The sequence below is a fragment of the Rousettus aegyptiacus genome, unplaced genomic scaffold, assembly GCF_014176215.1.
Source record: "Rousettus aegyptiacus isolate mRouAeg1 unplaced genomic scaffold, mRouAeg1.p scaffold_m13_p_2, whole genome shotgun sequence".
NCBI lineage: Eukaryota > Metazoa > Chordata > Mammalia > Chiroptera > Pteropodidae > Rousettus > Rousettus aegyptiacus.
The window spans coordinates 91023647-91043323 of record NW_023416295.1 but is presented as its reverse complement, the minus strand read 5'-3'; the positions used below and the strand labels follow the sequence as shown (position 1 = coordinate 91043323).

General features: G+C 40.0%; 1 long non-coding RNA gene across 2 annotated transcripts in view; it reads right to left on the bottom strand.

Annotated features, from left to right (window-relative positions):
* Positions 1–19677, bottom strand: part of LOC118613809 — a 52859-nt gene that overhangs the window by 15377 nt on the left and 17805 nt on the right. Inside the window, exons 1-2 of one of the 2 annotated variants that reach the window (XR_004955912.1) lie at positions 17198–17320; positions 14760–14981 (exon numbers count right to left, since the gene is read on the bottom strand). The exons of the other annotated variant lie outside the window; for it this stretch is intronic. This is a non-coding gene — a long non-coding RNA (uncharacterized LOC118613809). Of the gene's footprint in view, positions 1–14759; positions 14982–17197; positions 17321–19677 lie in introns of those variants that run through there. 2 annotated transcript variants of the gene reach the window in all.

Here is a 19677-nt window from a genome sequence, read left to right as displayed (position 1 = left end):
GAAATACTGAATATGCTACACATGGAAGAATCTTAGAAACATTGTGCTATGTGAAAGAAGCCAGTCACAGAGGACAACATATGTCATATGACGCCCTTTATATGAAATGTCCAGAATAGGCAAATCTACAGAACAAAAAGTAGATTAGTAGTTGTCTAAGCCTGGGGTTACGGACTGTGTAAGTTGGGGTGATGGCTAAGCAGTATTGGGTTTCCTTTTTGGATAATAAAAGTGTACTAAAATTGACTATGGTGATGGGTACATAACTCTGCAATTTACTGAAAGGCAATGAATTGTACACTTTAAATGAGTAAATGTATGGTATATGAATTATATCTCAATAAAGTTGTTAAAAAAAGATAAAGCTACTAGGAAAAAAGAATGAGACAACCAGGAAAACCTGAATACTAACTGGATATTTGATATTAAAGGATTACTGTTATTCTTTTTAGGTGGATAATGGTTTTGTCAGGTTTTTTTTTAAAAGAATCTTGCTTTTTTAGAGATAGTTATTAACATATCTATAGATGAAATGATAAATTTGAGAATATGCTTCAAAATAATGGGGTGATATGCAGTAGGGAAAGAGAGATAAAACCAATCACAAGTTGGTTATTATTAAGTGATGAATACAAACCAATTTATTGCTATTCTTTTGTATGTCTTTGAAATTTTCCAAAATAATAGGGCTGAAAGCGACAAGACAAGAATTTTTGTCAGGTTCTAAAATAATAAAATGAAGTATGATAAAATAAAATAAAATAAAATAAAATAGTTCTAAAATAGAATTGAAAAAGAATTAAAGTGATCTAAACAAATAGAGATTTTACCATTCATGGGAGAGAAGATTCAATATCATGAAGATATCAGTTCTCCCCAAATTATGCTATAAATTCAATCTAATTCCAATTAAAATCCAAAAGGATATTTTATGGCACTTGACAAAGTGGTGATTCTAAAATATATCTGGCCAAAATATTTTTGGTCAAAATATCACCAAAATTTCAATAAAATATTAAAAAATTTCAATAAAAATATTTTCAATAAAAGTATTTCAAAAAATATTTTCAGTAAATATACCCTATTAAATATAAGAAGTTCCAATAAAGCTATAGTCATTAAAGCAGTGTGTTATTGGCCCAGGGACTATCAAATAGGAAAATGGAGCAGAGGAAGAGTCCAGAACATATCCATACCTATATAAACCAATGTACGAGAGAGTTGGCATTAAATAATTAGGAACAGATTTTCCATAAAATATACAAAGACAATTTTATCTTTCAGAAAAAAAATATAAAAGCAGATCTTTACTTTGTAGCTTATACATATGTACCATATACAAAAATCAATTACCCGTAAATTAAATATCTAAACCTGAAAAGTCAAACTTTAAAACTTTCAGAAGATTATATTGAGAAATATCTTTTATTATTTCATTATAAAGAAATTTCTCCGAGAACACAGAAAGAACAAGTCATAAATGGAAAGATCATAATGACTACAATAAAATTTGAAAATTCTATGAACAAACTCACTACTGGAAGAAGATATTTGCAATTTAACAAACAATTAGTAGCCAAAATATACAAAGAATTTCTACAAATCGAAAGGGAAAAGACAGACAATCCAATAGGAAAATGAATGAGTAAATACGAATGAACAATTCACAAAATAAAAAACCAACCATAATAATAATAAACATGGGAAAGATGTTTAGGACTTTCCAGTAAAACAAACGTCCCTGCAAGGCCCTAGAGTTCCATAGACCACACTAAATTCTACAATTCTAGTCAGAAATACCATCCAAAGACTTTGCAATCATTGATTTCCTTTTTAAAAGGGGCCATTTCAAAACAACAAACAATCCAATCAAAAAATGGGTAAAGGATCTGAACAGACGCTTCTCCCTAGAGGACATACAAATAGCCAACAAATATATGAAATATATTCAACATCGCTAGATATTACAGAAATGTCAATCAAAACCACAATGAGATACCATCTCACACCTGTCAGTATAGCTATAATCAACAGGACAAGTAATAGCAAATACTGGAGAGGATGCGACGAAAAAGGAACCCTCATACACTGCTGGTGGGACTGCAAATTAGCACAGCCACTAAGGAAAACAGTATGGAGGTTCCTCAAAAAACTTAATATTGATCTACCATATGATCCAGCAATCGCTCTACTGGGTATTTACCTCAAAGACTTGAAAAGCCATATCCAAAAAAGATATTTGCACACCGATGTTCATAGCAGCACTATTCACAGTGGCCAGGACATGGAAGCAACCGAAGAATCCTACGATAGATGATTGGATAAAGAAGCTGTGGTACGTATATACAATGGAATAGTACTCAGACATAAGAAGAGATGAAATACTGCTATGTGTGACAACCTGGATTAACCTTGAGATAATCATGTTAAGCGAAATAAGCCAGACAGAAAAGGTTGAAAATCACGTGATATCACTTATATGTGGGATAGAAACCTAAGTGCAACAAACGAACAGGACAAACAGAGACTTAGGGACATGGACAATGGACTAGAGGTTACCAGAAAGTATGGGTGGGGGAGAAGGGAAAAGGTAGGCAGAGTAAAGGGAGTCAAATATAGAGGGATTGGGGGAGGGTGAAGTGGTAAAGTGGATCAAATATATGGTAGCTGAAGGAAACTAGGCTCTGGGTGGTAATCACACAATAGAATGTATAGATGTAAAATTATATGTACACCTGAAAATTATATAATTGTATTAACCAATGTTACCCCAATAAACTTAAAAAAAAAGTTAGCCAAAAATAAATAAATAAATATTTAACCACTAATTCGTACAGATCCTTCCAGACTTGTTTTCCGACATCTTTATTTTTTTTTAACAAAAATGGAATAATATCTTGCTCTGCACCCTGCTTTTATATCAAACCATCATAGACATCTTTCCACATCAGTGCATAGAGGTCAATATGATTGTTTTAACAAGGTCAGAGATTCCACTGATGTATCCTTTTTTTTCTTCAAAATACAAATTCTTATTCTGTAGGAAAAGCCATATTACAAAACAATATCAGATCCTCCACCCCCAACCCAGGTGACCCTCTTTCCCCCGTAGGGAGATGTTTAGGTTCTATCCCACTGGGCAGGAGGAAAAGGACTCAGTAGTCTTCAAAGTAACAGGAAATTCTTCTCTCAAGGTTTGGGCCAGTGAGACACTCTGCATGATGCTTATATCCTCTTAGCTCAGGAGGGGTGTCACAGGGCCACCCTGATTCCTGTGATAGATAATACTGGCTCATTTACTGCCACACACACTCTTTCCACACATCTAATCTAATCTCTCCACACATCTTCAAAGTCATTGGGGCTTCTCTTGTCCTTTTCAGCATTTGATGACATTTTATTCGATGTCATCCCACATGTTATTCTAACTTCTAGTATCTCCATGTGTTTAACCACATCTTTCCCCAGATAAAGTCCAGGACTTATTTACTGACATTGAATAACAACCTCTTTGTTCCCTTTCTCCTAGTTTGGCTCTCCATTTTCTCTTATCTTAATTTTTTAAAATTTTACTGATATGTATTTTTAATAGCTTTATTGTGATACAATTCACCTACCATGTAATTCAACCATTTAAAGTGTACAGTTCAATGGTTTAGTTTTTAGCATATTCACAGGTACATATGACCACCACCACAGTCATCATTTAAAATTTTTTAAGGTATTTTAATCAACTCTTTAGCTATCACTGGTCTATACTCCTAATCTCCCTCCCAGTCCTAAGCAACAACTCACCTGTTGTCCATCTCTGTAGATTTCCCTATTTTGGACTTTTGAATCACATGGAATCATGTAATATGTGGTCACTTGTGACTGGCTTCTTTCACTGAGCATAATGTTTTCAGAGTTCACCCACGCGTCAGTACTTAATTATTTTTCAAAGCAGAATAATATTTCTTTGTATGGATGTACCATATTTTCTTTATCCATTCATCAGTTGATGGACATTTAGATTGTGTCTACCTTTTGGCTATTATAAACAATGTTACTATAAACATTTATGTGCAAATTTTTGTGTGAACATGTTATCATTTCTCTTAGGTATATATCTAGAAGTGGAATTGCTGGGTCATATGGTAACTATGTTTAATCATTTGAAGAACTGCTAGACTGTTTTCCAAATTAGCTACACCAATTTATACAGTATTGTATGAGGGTTCCTATTTTTCCACATCCTTGTCAACACTCATTATCTGACTTTTTGATTCTAGTCTCCCTAGAGCATGTAAAGATGGTTAATGCTGTGGAACACTTTTCCATATGTTTATTGGCCATTTGTACATCTTCTTTGGAGAAATATCTGTTCAGGTCTTTTGCCTGTTTTTTTAAAGTATTTTATTTAGTTTATTGAGGTAACATTGGTTAATACAATTATATAATTTTCATGTGTACATTATAATTAGACATCTGTATATTCTATTGAGTCTTTACCACCCAAAGTCATTTCCTTCAGCTGCCATATATTTGATCCCCTTTACCCACTTCATTCTTTCCCTATCCCCCTATATTTTACCCCTTTACCCTGTCTACCTTCCCCATCCTCCCCCAACCCCTACCCTCTGATAACCACTAGTCTATAGTCCATGACCATGAGTCTCTGTTTCTTTGTCCTCTTTATTTATTGCCTTCGGGTTTATATCCCACATATAAATGATAGCATGTGATTTTCAACTTTTCCTGTCTGGTTTATTTCACTTAGCAAGATTATCTCAAGATCCATTCATGCTGTCACAAATGGCAATCTTCTTATGGCTGAGTAATGTTTCATTGTATATATATTAACCACAACTTCCTTAGCCAATCACCTATCATAGGACATTTCAGTTGTTTCCATGTCCTGCCCACTGTGAATAATGCTGCTATGAACATTGGAGTGTAAAAGTCACATATGAGTCTTCAAGACTTTGGGGTAGATACCCAGTAGAGGGATTGCTGAATTAAATGGTAAATCAATTCTTAGATTTCGAGGAACCTCTATACTGTTTACCATAGTGGCTATACCAATTTGCAGTCTCACCAGCAGTATATGAAGGTTCCTTTTTCTCTGCATCCTCTCCAATATTTATTACTCGTTCTGTTGATTATAGCTTTTCTAACAGGTGGACGATGGTATCTCATTGCGGTTTGATTTACATTTCCCTAATACCTAGCAATGTTGAATATCTTTTCAAACATTTGCTGACCATTTGTATGTCCTCTAGGGAGAAGTGTCTGCTCAGGTCTTCTGTCCATTTTTTGATTGGATCCTTTTTTTCATTGTTATTGAGCTGTATGAGTTCTTTGTATATTTTGGATATTAGGCCCTTATCGGAGGCATTGCTTGCAAATATATTCTCCCATTTGGATGGTTGTCTCTTTACCTTGTTGATGGTTTCTTTGGCTGAGCAGAAGCATTTTAGTTTGATGTAGTCCCATTCTTTTATTTTAGCTTTTACTTTCCTTGCCTTTGAGATCAAATTCATTAAATCCTTTTTAAGTCCAAGGTCTTTGACTTTAGTTGCTATGTTTTCTCCTATGCATTTTATTGTTTCTGATCTTATATTCAGGTCCTTAACCCATTTTGAGTTAACTTTTGTGTGTGGTGATAGACCGCAGTCTAGTCTCATTCTTTCGCAGGCGGCTTTCCAGTTTTCCCAGCACCATTTATTGAAGGGGCTTTCCTTTCTCCACTGTATGTTTTTGTCTCTTTTCTCAAAAATCATTCGCCCATATAAACATGGGTTTACTTCTGGACTCTCGATTCTGTTTCACTGATCCATGTGTCTGTTTTGCTACCAGTACCATGCCGTTTTGATTATTGTCGCTTTGTAGTATAATTTGAAGTCGGACAGAGTGATGCTTCCAGCCTCATTTTTTTTTTCCTCAGGATGGCTTTGGCAATTTTTGGGCCTTTTGTGCTTCCATACAAATTTCATGGTTTTTTTAATCTTTTTTTTTTAATAATGTCAATGGGATTTTCAAGGGGATTGCATTAAATCTGTATGATGCTTTAGGCAATAAGGTCATTTTAAGTAAGCATTCTTCCACTTCAAGAACAGAATAATATCATTTCATTTCTTTGTGTCTTCTTCGATTTCTTTTAATAGGGTCTTGTAGTTTTCATTAGATATGTCCTTCACATGTTTTGTTAACTTTATTCCTAGGTATTTTATTCTTTTTTGTGCAATTACAAATGGAATTATTTTTCTCACTTCTTTTTCTGACACTTCATTATTAGAATATAGGAATGCTATGGGTTTTGAATGTTGATTTTGTATCCATAAACTCGACTGTATTTGCTTATTGTTTCTAGTAGTGTTCTTGAGAAGTCATTAGGGTTTCTACATAGAGAATCATGTCATCCACAAATAGTGATAATTTGACTTCTTCGTTTCCTATTTGGATGTCTTTTATATCTTTCTCTTGTCCGATTGCACTTGCTAGGATGTCCAATGTTATATTGAATAACAGTGGCGACAGTGGACAGGCTTGCCTTGTTCCTCATCTTAGAGGGAAGGTGTTTAGTTTTTCACCATTAAGTATAATGCTGGCTGAGGGTTTGTCGTAGATGGCCTTTATTATCTTAAGGTACTTTCCTTCTATACTGATTCTGTTAAGTGTTTTGATCATAAATGGATGCTGTATCTTGTCAAAGGGTTTTTTTGCATCTATTGATATGATCATATGATTCTTATTTTTAATTTGTTTATGTATCACATTAATAAATTTGCATATGTTGAATCATCGCTGTGCCCCTGGAATAAAGCCCACTTGATGCTGATCGTGATGTATAATCTTTTTAATATGTTGCTGTATTTGGTTCACTCATATCTTATTTAGGATTTTTGCATCTGTGTTCACGAGAGATATTGGTCTGTAGTTGTATGTGTGTGTGTGTGTGTGTGTGTGTGTGTGTGTGTGTGTGTTATCTTTATTGGGTTTTGGTATCAGAGTAATGCTTGCCTCAAAAAATGAGTTGGGAAGTATTGCCTCCTCTTCAATTTTTTGGAAGAGTTTGAGAAGAATAGTTATTAAATCTTCTTTGACTATTTGGTAGAATTCACTGGAAAAGCCATCTGGTCCTGGACTTTTTGGTACATTTTTGATGATTGTTTCAATTTCCATACTGCTGATTGGCCTATTTTGATTTTCCTGATCTTCTGATTCAGTCTAGGAAGATTGTATTTTTCTAAGTACTGGTCCATTTCTTCAAGGTTACTAAAGTTGATGTTACATACTTTTTCATAGTATTCTTGTAGGATCCTTTGTATTTCTGCAGTGTCTGTCATAATTCTCCCTCTTCCATCCCTGAATTTGTGTCCTTTCTCTATTTTTTTTTTCAGTGAGTCTAGCCAGGGGTTTGTCAATTGTATTAACCTTCTCAAAGAACCAGTTCTTTGTTGCATTTATTTTTCTATTTTTTTCTTGCATTCAATTTCATTTATTTCTGCTCTAATTTTGATTATTTCTTTCCTTCTGCTGACTTCGGGCTTCATTTTTCCTTCCTTTTCTAGTTTTTTAAGATGAAGCATTAGGTTTTTTATTTGGGCTCATTCTTGTTTTTGAAGATAGGCCTGTAATGATATGAACTTTCCTCTTATGACTGCTTTTGCCATGTCCCAAAAGTTTTGATATATTTTACTATCATTATCATTCATTTCCATCTATCTCCTGATTTCTCTTTTTATTTCTTCTCTGACCCAGTTATTCTTCAGTAGCATGTTTTTAATCTCCATGTCTTTGTGGATCTTCCTGCTTTCTTTTTGCAGTTGATCTCAAGTTTCAAAGCATTATGATCAGAGAATATAGCTGGTATGATTTCAACCCTCTTATAACTGTTAATGTTATCTCTGTGTCCCAATATGTAGTCCATTCTTGAGAATGTCTCATGTGCACTAGAGATGAATGTATAAGCAGCTGTTTGGGGATAGAAGGATGTATAAATGTCAATTATGTCCAGTTGTTCTATTGTGTCATTTAAGAATGTTATTTACTTATTGATTTTCTGTTTAGTTGATCTGTCCATATCTAACAGTGGGCTATTTAGGTTTCCTACTATGATAGTATTTTATTCTGTATCTCCCTTTAGTTCTTGTTAGTAATTGTTTTATATATTTCGAGGCTCCCTGTTTGGGAGCATAGATATTAGTAAGTGTTATGTCTTCTTGGTGCATGATTCCCTTTATAATTATGAAATGTCCCTCAGTATCTTTCTTTACCTTTTTTATTTTGAAGTCTATTTTGTCCGATTTTAGTACCGCTACTCCCACTTTTCTCTGAATGTCATTTGCTTGAAATATCATTTTCCACCCTTTCATGTTGAGTCTATATTTGTCTTTGGAGCTGACATGCGTTTCATGGAGGCAGCATCTGGTTGGGTTCTGTTTTTTGATCCATTCTGCAACTCTGTGACTTTTTATTGGTGAGTTCAGTCCATTTACATTTAGGGTGATTATCGAAGTATGAGGTCTCTGTCAGTGTTAGCAACAGTTTCAGTAGCATTTGCTCAGATTCCCCTGGGATCTGTGATGATTGGTCTCCGTGAATGGAGGGGACCTTTGGGTGGAAGTTAGGAGCTGCAGCTCAGCCTCAGTTTTGCAACCATGGCCAGTAAAAATCAACTGTTGCTTCTCTGCTATCTGCTTCTCTGCCTTCCGCCCTGATGACTGGGCCCTGCCACTGGCTGCGTGGAACTCATAAACTCTTCCAGGTAGGGCTGCTCAGGTAAGTCACCACAACTTCTCCTCTTCCCCTCCCCTCCCCCTACAGGGAGCTCTGCCAGCTGCAAGGCAGCTTCTTTATTTCTCCCAGTCCACTGCCCAACACCTGGGGTCCTGACCTGTGATAGCTCTTATGTGCAGATCCCATGCTCAGACATGCTGGATGTTGTGGTGATTTTTGTTGAGTTTTAGATGTTCAGCTTATTGTTGTTTCAAGGGGAGAGATCTGGGAACTTCTCTCACTCTGCCATATTTCCAAATGTCCACCTTTGCCTGTTTTTAATTGGGTTATTTGTGATTGTATTATTGAGTTGTAAGAGTTCTTTATATACTCGAGATACAAATCCTTTATCAGATATTTGTCTTGCAAATACATTATCCCATTCTGTAAGTTGTCTTTTTACTTTCTTGATGATGCTTTGAAGCACAAAAGTTTCTAATTATAACAAAATCAAATTTATCTGTTTTTTTCTTTTGTTGATCATGCTTTTCTGAAATCCTTTGCCAAGTCTCAGAGTGACAGAGTTATGAAGATGTACCTGTTTGCATTCTTCTAACAGTTTGATGGCTTTTTCTCTTACAATCAGATCTTTGATCCACTTTGAATTACAAAAATGACATTTTGAGTTTTAATATAAAGTATGGGGTAAGAGTCCAACTTCATTTTTTGCATGTGGCTCTCTACTTGCCCCAGTACCATTTATTGAAAAGATTTCTGTTCCCCATTGAATGATCTTGGAACTCTTGTTAAAAAAATCAGTTGACCACATATGGATAGGTTTATTTCTGAACTCTCAATTCTATTTCATTGATATGTGTGTCTATCCTTGTGCCAAACCATGATTTTTTGGCTTCTAATTGTTCTCAGTAATCCTTTATAATCCTTGTTGGTAGTGATATCCCCTCTTGCACTGCTGACTCTAGGAATTGTCTTATCTTTTTTACCTTGGTTAGTCAAGCTAAAAGATTTTTGATTTTATTGATCTTTTCAAAAAAAACAGCTAATAGTTTTATTACATTTCTGTATTTTTTCCTTTTTACCATCATAAAATATCCCTCTTTGTCTCTAATAACACTTTGTTTCTAGGTCTAGTTTTTCTAATCTCAGTATGGCCATTTCAGCCCTCTCGTGGTTGTTATTTGCATGATGTATCTCTTTCAGTCTATTTGTGTCTTTAAATTTAAAGTGTGTCTCTTTTAGACATGTGTGGACAGCATATGGTTGAATCATGTTTTTAATCTTTCTGACGATCTCTGCCTTTTGATTGGATGGTTTAATCTATTCATATTTAAATTTATTATTGATATAGTTAGATTGACATCTGCCATTTTACCTTTGTTTTCTATATGTCTTTTTTCTGTTCCTCTATTCCTCTTCTGCAGCTTCCTTTTGCATTTAATGAGTATTTTCTGATGCAGAATTTTACTTTCTTTGATAATTTTTTCATTATTCTTTTTGGTTTTTATTTTTGTTTTATTTTGCCTTCTTTTCAGTGATTGCTCTAGTGTATCCTAATTTATCAGAATCAGCTTCATATTTACAATAGCTTGATTCTGATAATACATAGAAATAATACTTCTATGTAGCTCTATTCTCTTCCCCTACTTTTGTAGTATTATGGTCATATATATTACTTCTATTAATGTCGTAGACCCAACAATGTCTTGTTATTATTACTTTACTATCTGTAGTCATTTTCTTCGCATAGAGCAGCTTTGTATTGTTATTGGCAATATATATTGTGTGTTACCCACTCTACAATATATTATAAATGTATTATTTTATGCAATTGATTTTTAAATCAGGTAAGAAAAGAAAAGATTAAAATATACATTTATACTATCTCTTATAGCTATACAATTGCCATCTTTAAATGCCTATCTGTTTCTTTTCTAGACTTCCTTTCCCTCACTCTTTCTCCCCTGCCTTGGCCCCTGTTAGACCTTCTTGTGACATTCAGACTAGAAGTGTCCATATGCCACCCTAGAAATCGTGGAGGCAACCCTGGAGGATGGGTCCCACCAGAACAAGAGAAACAATGGAGGCCACAATGAGCTCTGTACCTTTGCAGCCTGCCTGGAGGTAATCATAGAAAAAGTGCATCATAATTGAGCCCCTACTGTGTGTCAGGACCAGACGAAGCATGCTACATAAATGATCATTACCCTCCCAACAGTCTGGCCAGGAAGATGTTATCATCCCCATTTTGCAGATGAGAAAGATTAAATGACTTACTTAAGGGCAATAGCTGAAACAATAATTTTATGTTTTTTTTTCCAAGTCTTCCATATATATTTTTTATGTTAGGTCCTACTTTTGTAATTTAACATTCCATGACCATTCCATCAACTTTTCTTCATAAACATTAATTTAATGACTGCCTAATTTTTTATCATGTGATTACACCTCCGATTCTTGAGCTTCCTCATTGTAGCAAACTCACTGAATACAATTATGAGGCCCTGGTGGAGGAGGAGAGACAGTGGGCAGGGTAAGATGTATTCCCTGCCCTGGAAGAAATTGATGGTCAAGTTGATGGCTTCCAAGGACTGTACTTGAAATTTTGGAAAGAATGGAGCTGGCAAAGTTTAGGTTCAAAACCAAAGAGAAAAACCAACCCAGAAGATAAAAAGTCTCAGTCCTTCATCCACTTCAATGCAGGGGGCTCTCAGACAGGAGTATGCAGGTTCTAGGAAGAGTAAGGTCTAGAGACTCCCCAAAGCAGTTGCTCTGAGCAGGGCTCTGGTGGAGGGTAGGATAGGGCAGCAGCTATGCCAAGGGTGGAGACCGAGCAGGAGGGGTGGGACAGGAGTGGAAAAATGTAAACATCAAAAAAGAATAGTGAGCAGTGCTCAAATCCTTCCCAAGCAGGTCAGGCCTTTTCTTCATCCTTCCGACGGCATTTTTAAGGAGAATAACAAGATGCAAGTGGCGATTAAGGAAGACTGATTAAGCATCTGTATGCAAGACCAATGGGAAGGGAATAATACTGGAAATGGAAACAGGTGGGTAAATGCATAAGTTGTGACCTGCTCATGTCTACTCTGCTCCTCCAGGTAGCAGGACCCAATTTTTCTTGGTAAATAAATACTTCCTCAATAGATCCAGTCTCAATGAGAAAGCTAACTAAGCAGCCCACCCTTCCCCAGATAAGAAGGAGCCTCATACACTCTCTCTGGGACATGGATCTTCACAAATGCTCACAGATCTGAAGATAAGCTGGCAGTCACTCATCCTGCCAGGTCCCCAGAATGAGACTATGCTGGGATGCCTGTCCCAGCTCAGTTCTAATTGCCTTAGAGTCTTGGAAAACGCGCAGTTTCTGTTACCTTTACCAAAGAATCCTGCCCAGGGCTATAGGCCCAGAAAGAAATGAGTGTCCTAGTGCATGAGTTCCTCCTTGCTCTAGGCCCTGTAAATGCCCTATCATCCTTACTACCTACGGATAAGAACACAGAGCTGCTGGAATACACCCAGGTCACTGGCTGGCTAGTGCCAGCACTGCAAGAGCACCACTGTCTGCCCCAGAGCTGGGGTTTTTTCCTGATTCATGGCTTAGACCCTTTGTATGCTTAGCATCCAACTGCCTGATGCACTAAAACCTCTGAGACACTAAGCCCAAGACAGTCCAGCAGCAGGACCCAGACCTGTCCAGAAAAGGACAAAGTCTAATCTCTGAAAATGTCGAGCCCAGTGCCACTTCGAGCCTAGTGTCACCTCGAGGCACCCTCATTCAGTATCACAGCAGGATGGCTAAATCATCTCATAATGGCAGATGTGGACAGAGCAAAACTGCAGCTTGTTTTCTCTGCCTGAAAATATTCCCCACTATAACAGATATTAAAATAAACCAGATGAGACTTTGATTTAGGGGTGGGAAACATCAGGGGCACTATTTCAGAGCCGATCTGCATTCTCCTGTCCCTGCTGACAGGATTCAGGGCAATCAGGGGAAGGCAGGCATATTCTCGTGTGTATGTGTGTGTGTATAAACCTGTAGGTGTGGTTAAATGACCCTGTAGGGGTGCAGAGCCAAGCTCTACTAGTTGGTGATATTTCCACTTTCTAGAGGCTCAGTCAGTTTCTTCATCTGCCACCCCTACAGGCTCTGATGACCACACAGATATGAATAAAAACAATTTTTATGAGAACTTGCTAATTACTCTCCTTGATGGCAAGGGCCACGTTTTGTGCATCTTTATATCCCCAGAATTTAGAAGACTTCTCTACTGTCTGTGGCAGCATTCTATAGAATTTTCTTTTTAAAGGTCATGATGATGATGTCATTTTAATAGAACAGTGTCCAAACTTTTAAAAAATATTATGAAAATATTTGTGTTCAAACTTTTTAACAGTCATGTATTTTAAAGAAAATTTACATGGAACCCAATATTTCAAAACCTTTACAGATGCAAAATGGCCCTTATTAAGGGGAGGGTTATGGAGTCTACCCTACAGACTCCTTCTTGCCCCCAAGGCAGTCCCTACAGCATCTTCATGGAAGCTTAGGGTATTGTTTGAAAAACACTTTCAGAAACAGTTTTTGAAACACACTCTTAACCAGAGAATATTATTTTAGTGGAAGAATTGAAGTTCTGGGACACAACACAGTGAAGGAGGTTTCAGCTTCTGCTGGGACCCCATTCAGTGGTCAGTCAGTCCTTTCCCTGATTACAGCCTCCCCAAGAGAAGAGGAGCTGCAGCAGGGAACATCATAACCTCACTTAATACTCAGAGTACTTTAAAAGTTAAATACCTTTGGTACCCCCATTCTGTAGATTTAAAAAAAAAAATGAAAGCTTAGAGAGGGTAACTAATTTGCCTAAGATTGTTAGTTATTAAGTGAAGGATTTAGAATTGAAGTCAAACCAAAGTCCACACTCATGGGCGGTCCATACTGCAACACACAGGATATTCAGAAAGAGCTGCAGCAGAAACACTGAGACAGAAGGAAGGGACAAGCATGCAAAAGTTGCTATGCCAGTGCTGAAATTTCCCTGCTCCTGGGCCCCTCCCCTGACAAGGCCTTGGGTGGATGGAGGGAAGTGACAATAAACCTCCTCCCTTCTACCTGGATGGGAATCTGGGACATTGAGGTGGAGCGCTGGCCACAGCAGACTGAGATGCAGGCGGGTCAGGTGGAGTGGCCTGGGATTTAATGGGAAGAATTTGGGACACTCTGAGGTCCCCATCTGTTGTCCAGTCCAAATGATTAAGCCAGAGTATAATTTCAGTACCAGTTCGAACGGATCCTACCCTGTTTCTAACAAGACCTTAGATATATCACTTAACACTTTTGAAGCCTTGAGTGCTCCCCACCATGGAACCACAGGACTGAGACATAACCATAACCTGAATGCCAGAACCCTTTCAGAAGTGAAGGATCTATTGTCAGGGAAGATCCAGTGCTGAAACCCCTTAAATCTTGCCCCAAACCAGGGATTAGAGTGACAGATTTGAGCTTTGTCTCCTGTCTCCTTGCCAGTTGGTCTGGCAATAAAAGTTTTGTTCTTTTCTCAAAAGCCAGAGCCATAGTATTAGCTTCTGTGCACACTGGGCAGAGACTCTTTCCTCAGTAACAAGAGCACAGAGGACTCAGGCGAGAAGGCTGGACTGGGCACTCCAGCCCCAAGAGAGGGGCCCTCGCCACCACCTGAGGACAGAGAATTGAAACCCATGGTGGTAAGGCGGTTGTTGTGCAGCTCTCATCTTGTCAGCTGGTCAAGTCTCTACTGCAAAATGAGGGATGCTGCTGTGGACACCCTAAGCTGGCTGGCTTTCCAGGCCACCCTTTACTCTTCCTCCCTTTCCCTGCCCAAGTGACTGGTAGAACCCTTGCTCCTTCAATGCATTCACTGACTGATGTGTTTTTTAAATGGTGCCTACTATTTACCAGGTACCATCCTAGGGGCTGAGTCAATAGTAGTGGGTCTGTAAACATCATATGGAGGGCTAGACAAAGGACATAAACACAGGTGGAGACCAGGCTCCATGCTCACCAGGATGCTGATACTGGGTGCTGCTGGAAAGCTGGAGGAGAAAGACCCTTGGGAGACAACATACGCACAGAGAACTCCAGAAGAGGTCTCTTGGCAGCCAACACTTTTTCGGCTCTGCCAGGCATAGCTGTGAGGTCACCAGGCTCCAGGGGTAAACTGAGGAGCTATTGGGACTGAGTCCAGGAGAAGGGTCATGCAGGACCTCTTAGCTTTCCAGGCCATCTGGAGGTGTGGGATCAGCAAAAAAAAAAAAAAAAAAGGAGAGAAGGTCAGAGAGGGCCCCTGGGGGGACCATTTGGAGCATTCCCTAGCCTAGGTCAGTGTATCAGCTCTTTACACAGATCCCCGAAGAGAATCGTCAGAATCCTTCAGAGATGCCCACTGAACTCAGAACATACCTGCACTTCATTGCAAGGCTTTTTTTCCCTTCATAACCCGGCCCTGTCTTTCTTTTAAGTTTGGTGACCACCACATTCTGATAACAGATACCTGCTACCTAGTCTAAAACAGGCCCCTATGAATATGTGCGCAGAAGGCTATCTTGGGAACAGAAGTGTGCCAGCAAGGGAATGAGAGGCCATCTAGAGCTCAGCCTCAACACAGCCCCTTTGAGAATTGGAGACCCACCACAGAGCAGGCAGGGGAAAGGAGTCAGGTGAGGGGACAAGGGAGATGTGTACTGGGTGCGTCACTGTGTACATCACCCTTTCTGCTGAGCTCCATGCCCCCTCCAGCTGGTGTGGCCTGGAGCATCATAAGGTAAAGCGTGATGGTCTCTCCCCAACAGGTGTTCAGACGACGTGGAAATTAACTCATCTGAAGGCCTACTCTGCACCCCAGCCAGCACAGGTACCTCAGAATGCACAGCCAGCCTCTGCACACGGGCAAACCTTTCCTCAGGCTGTTCAAGGGCACTGCAAAGGCAGAGGCAACTCCCCAGGCAGGGTTCTCCAAGGCTATTCTACAAAAGGAATTTTTTCCCTGTTTGGGCATGGCCTGTATGATGGTGAGGAGATAGATGCCTCTTTCTCCCCTTCCGTCATTTTTGCATTATAGCCCTTTGCCAAGACAAGTGTTACAAGAAAAGAATGGTTTCATCGTCATTGGTAAAGCTGAGTATTCCACAAAGACAAATAAAACAATTCACAAAATTTGGTTGGGGTTTGCTTTAACATAAATATCAATAGAAAGAATCAACTCTGTTTTTAGGAAACCTAGTAATCTGTCATGTGCACCCTTCAAGATCAAGAAAGACATCTCTTTCCACCTTCCAGCACCACATCATTAATTTCTCATAACGGCCTAGACACAGAGAAGCACGTGAACAGTGTGGTTGCACTGCTCTTATCAATCACATTTTTTCATAGATAGGGGAACTAGGAGGACCAGGGACAGAGAAGAAATGGTGGGAGGGGAGGCATAAATCGGAAAGCAATCTGCTATCTCAAGGTCAGTTCAGCTGAAAACTCATCACATGTACAGAGGCTGACAGATCACCCCATGAAACCACTGGTTCTTTCCAGCAGAGGAGCCACCCATGCAGTCCCTGGTCCTGTGGGGACTGAAGGAGAGAAGTAGAAGGACAGGGAGAATAAGGAAAAGGGCAGCCCAGCTAAGACCAAGAGGTTTTGTCAACTCACAAATGCCACTCTCCTACGATGCACAGAAGTTCAGAGCTGAAAGAAAACTGAGATAGTTTGCTTCAATAATTTGTTCTGTTTTCTCAAAGAAAACTGACACCAGAGGGGGAATGACCTTCCTGCTTCACCAAGTAACAACTCTAGGAGGAGAATTCTAATCCTTTGTCAAGCACCTTCTTAGATAGAGTCAGAACTCTGATTCTCCACCCAGAGGTAGGAGCAAATATTCAGTAAGCATCATCTGTGGGCAAGACCCCGTGCTAGCTGATCTGTCAGATTACAGATGACAGATAATCACATAAATCGTTATTTAATACGAATTGTGGTAAAAAAAAAAATTAACCACGTAGGGCTGAAAGACCTTATAATCAGGAAATCTAACTTTGTCTAGGACTAGGGAACAGGGAGAACTTGACTAAGGAGGTGACATTTAAGCTGAGACTAGAAGGGTTAGCCAGACAAAAAGTGAGCAGCAGAGTTCTTAGGAAGAGGGTTTCTCTCTCGCTCTCCTCCCTTTCCTCTCCCCTTCCTTCATGTCTTCTCTCCATTCTCCTCTAAGCAAACCATTTGTCCAAACCAGCTGACCACATTTCTGACTCCATGTACAGTTCAGTCATTGCTTTCCTCAACCTAATCCTTATGCAGTCACAGCCTCTCATCTGTTCCTATCACCCAGCATTTCAGGTCCTGCTGTGCCCCTAGGATCCCAGCCTCCTCCAAACCCATCACTGTATATGCTACGGGCTCCAAAGCTTCAGATCCAGCGCCTCTGACACAACCTGTGACCTGCCAACTTACCTAGAAAGGTAGTGAGCTCATATTAGTTGACAGATCATCGTGCACCAATGACGTGAGTCTGGTGATCTACACATGTGGAGCAGTGATGATGAGCTAGAATTTTAAAAATCAAGACAGCTTCTTCTGTACCTAAGAGTAGAAACAGGTCATCTCACAGCCCATTTTTATTTTCATAGGAAATCACAGTCCCTCTCTAGTTATCACATCAGTTAAGCACTTTTGCCCCAGGAAATATTATAAGAGTACCTTTAGTTTTACTTACTGTACAATCTCCAGTGAAGGATCTCAGAACCTTTGTGGAAGAAAAGGAACAGCATCACAACCCTGCAGCCCAGAGGCAGGTGCAGTACAGCCTGGGCAGGGACCTGAAACAAGGCCCTCACTACAACAGCAGATGAACATCCACTGGGCTGGGCAGCACTTATGCACAAGAGTGGCACCACCTAGCAGCAACAGAAACCACAGGGACTCTGGTCTGACTGGGTCTGCAACTCCCACTCCCCTGGTGTTTGGAAGTAGGACCAGCCCCAGGTCCTCAGATAATTTAGGGAGTTACTGCCCTTCCTACTGATGAAAGCTAGTAAAGACTCTAGGAGCTCACGGCCACATAACCATAACTCCCTGTCTCTGCTAAGTTGATAAGAAGGCTGTTCCAGTTTTGTAAGCACCATCTTATTTAATTCTCATGAGTATAAGGGAGGCACATACCCATGCTGTTGTCTGAATTTTGCTAATGAGGATATTTATAGATTAATGACTTTTTCAAAATCACACACTCCAAATAAATGGCAATGCTAGGATTCAAACCAGGCCTGTCTGACTCGAAGATCCACACTCCTGCACCCAAGGATTCTCTCTTCCCATGGCAGGAGCCAGAAACTATACGGCATCTCAGGGACACATTGTTTCTATGTGCTATCTCCCTATGGGTTTAGCCCACTAAAATCTTCCCTGGAAACCCATCTCTCTCCACATCATCCCCAGTCAGTATAATATCTTTGGAATTTGGTTCATAGTTGGCCAAAGCCCTTTAGATCAAAGATCGTATGTGCAACATTGCATGGGCGTTCCCCATCACCACCATTTTGCTTAGCTGATGCAAGAAACATTCCTAAGCAATTAGCATAACTTTTAAAAATCAATTTGTGTTCTGTCAGCCTCAGTGTCATTAACAACCTCCACTAATACAGCAATAATGAACATCTGGAAACAGCAGCTGTTGGGGAATGAAGTATAAAAAGCACTAAGATGACAGCTTGTTTTTCATAAGCTACATGCTTCATGCAAATGGGACAGGAAAACAAACTAGAAACCAGAGAGATAGGAAGGGGAAGGGAAAAGGGGTGAGCAGTTATGGGCCAGGAATGAACTCACTGGGTGAGGGTCCTAACTGCTCCACCTTCTCTGATCCAGGCCATTCCTGGGATATCGTGCCACATCCAATCAAGGATCCCCCGGCCAGGGCTGAGAGGCCAACAGTTCGGCCTATGGACATCTCCATGCAGTGAGCACCAGATGCTGGGAGAGATTCCAGCAGTCTGGAAATCTGGCTGAGCAGGCTGGGAAGTCTTCTCAGAAGAGGAGACAGTGAGGCCTGGCCTTGAAACCTGAATAAAGAATTTCTCAGGTGAGAAAAAGAAGGACAGTCCAGGCATAAAACACTGCTTAAGGAAGGGCAAGAAGCACAAAGGAGATTCTGGGTCACTGTGTGTGGTCACAGCAACAGCATAGGAGTCGAGGGGCCGGAGGCCATTCCACAGAAAACCTGAAAGGCCCTGTCAGGGGTGTGTACTGGATCCTAGAAGTAAAGGGTCACATGGGTATGCTTAGGGCTACACTAGAGATGGGACTGATGTGACTATCCGCAGGAGACACACTGAGTGAGATATAGGCAGGGATTTACCTTCAGGCCTTTCCTCATCCAGGGCTACTGAGCACCCAGTAGGATTCAGCAGGCAAAGGGACAGAGGAGGTCTCTGCCTTCATGGGCAGAGACCATAGATAGGTGCAAAATCTGCAGACTAATGTGGTACACACCATGGGAAAGGTGCTCTTTTGAATGGAGTGGCCATGAGTTGTTTCTCAGAGAAGACTGGAGTGAGCAGAAGCCTGAGGGAATGAAAAATGTGACCTGCTTTGCTTTGTTGGGGATGAGTGCTTCTAGTAGAGGAACCAGCAGGGCAAAGACTTGGTGGGCACAAGAAGTTCCCTGAGGCCAGGGTGGATGAGAAGGAGACTGGTAGGAGAGATGTGGCCAAGTGAGGGAACTTACTCCCACCCACTTGCTACAACTTGGGCCTGAGGCCCATCTAACCCTGCCCACCTGGGAAAACAGGGCGGGGCCATTACCAGGCTTCTCAAGGGAAGCTGGGGCTGCCGCTTTGGTGCACTTGCCTATGCCCAATGATCACACGCCCACAGCTGCTTGGACATGTTGTAGTGGGGTGGCTAGTGAGAGTAGGCTGGAAGGCGCAGAGCTC